Source organism: Oryzias melastigma, unplaced genomic scaffold (assembly GCF_002922805.2).
Source record: "Oryzias melastigma strain HK-1 unplaced genomic scaffold, ASM292280v2 sc04716, whole genome shotgun sequence".
Taxonomy (NCBI): domain Eukaryota; kingdom Metazoa; phylum Chordata; class Actinopteri; order Beloniformes; family Adrianichthyidae; genus Oryzias; species Oryzias melastigma.
The window spans coordinates 1-1,660 of NW_023421284.1; the positions used below are offsets into that span (position 1 = coordinate 1).

The 1,660-nt window shown below is 40.0% G+C and overlaps 1 long non-coding RNA gene across 1 annotated transcript; it reads right to left on the reverse strand.

Annotated features, from left to right (window-relative positions):
* Nucleotides 1-27: 27 nt before the first annotated feature.
* On the reverse strand, nt 28-521 carry LOC118598579. The gene is made up of 2 exons (XR_004947624.1): nt 141-521; nt 28-93 (listed from the first exon to the last, which is right to left on the reverse strand). It is a non-coding gene; the product is annotated as an uncharacterized LOC118598579 (long non-coding RNA).
* Nucleotides 522-1,660: the final 1,139 nt, after the last annotated feature.

Here is a 1,660-nt window from a genome sequence, read left to right on the forward strand (position 1 = left end):
GTCCTTCGATGGACTGAAGAGCTGCTCCTGGAACTGACTGACGGAGGCGTGGAGCAAACGTCCGGTCAGAGTTTACACACCAGGGAATCCAACCTTTGAGGGGCGACGTTAAATTAAAGCAAATACAGCTTCTCAAAAACCGTTTCTGTACAATTTACACATTTTATATCAATACATTAAACATGTAAACAAAGATCTTTATACAAAAATGAAACCCTGAGTCGTTTCTTTTTTACCCGTTTCACAGAGTTATAAAAATAATATTTTTCGTTTGAAAAAAAGAAAACGTTTGTGAGCTGTGATGAAGAAGCTGAGGTGAACGTGGGTCAGAGGTCAGGCTGAGGAGCCGCCTCCTTCTGCACCAGAGATCCCAGCTCCTCCAGCTGCTGCTGTTGGGCGCTCTCCAGGTTCTCCAGCCTGCGGCGCAGCACGGAGAAGTCGGCGTCCTGCAGCGGAGAGCCAGAGATCAGGACAGATGCTGTCAGACTTCCTGTCTGTCACTATCAGCAGTTAGAGCGAAGCCTCCGCTCGGCGCCGCTTCCTGTAAACGTTCATCTAGAGAGGTCGACAGGACGCTTCTCCTTTATAGAAGATACACTTATTTTTAAAATCAGATTAGACTAGATTATGTTAATTAAAGGAAAAAAAGGTTTTAAACATTTAAAAGTCGTTAAACTGGTTTCCACTGGTCCGTTTTGTTGACATAAAAAAAGAAAATTCATTGATCAATCCCGTCCCTCTGCAACGCAACACAAACTCAGTTTCCAGTCCGTCAACCCATCAATGTTGCGGCAAAAGCCGGAGAAACAGGAAACAGGTTCCAATTTAAAAAAAAACTTCCATTGTACTTTCAAAATAAAACTGTAGAATTATATTTTATATTTAAGGTGACACACCCACATGATGTGACAATAACACAGCAGATTTTCACCATGGAATACAAAGCCTTAATTTTGAAACTACAAAAACATAATTCATGCCACAAAACACACTAGAAAGAGAGGACATGGGGCTTGATTCACAGGTTTGGATGTGGATGACACGGGGGGGGGCAGGACAAACCACTTCTCCAAAAGGGAAGGGAGACGGACCGGAAGTGTGTTTTTATTGAAGTGTTTGTGACTTATAATTCAAAATAAGAGTCAATACTGGAAATGCTTTTTCATTTTCACAATGTAGCTGCATTACTTGTCTCTTAAATGAAAGGAAAAATCAATCCTTTGAATGCCTTTTTCTTGTTCTTCAACATTTATTCTTCAACCATTTTTTCTGTAACATCATTAAAAAGATAAATAATATGGCATTTCATATTGTATCCAATAGGCTACATGCACGACCTACTTCTGCATTCGGTACATGACCGCTCAGTCATTTCCGGTTGTGGCAGTGGGCTGTTGTTTATGTGGAAATCTTGGAGTATTCAGACTTTAAAAGATTTTGGAGCTACCAAGAGTCACTATAAATTATGTTAGGTCCATTGTGTGTTTTTTCTAGCAAAATATTCCAAAATACAAATGCAAAAATGATTTACATTGTATTTGTGGTCCTACATAGCAAACTTCAAAGGTAACTTGCTAATGCTAATGTTATTTGCACATATTTATGTGCGACCAGTCTAAAACTGATGGACATTCATGTTGGCGACCTTGTGGTAGAGGCA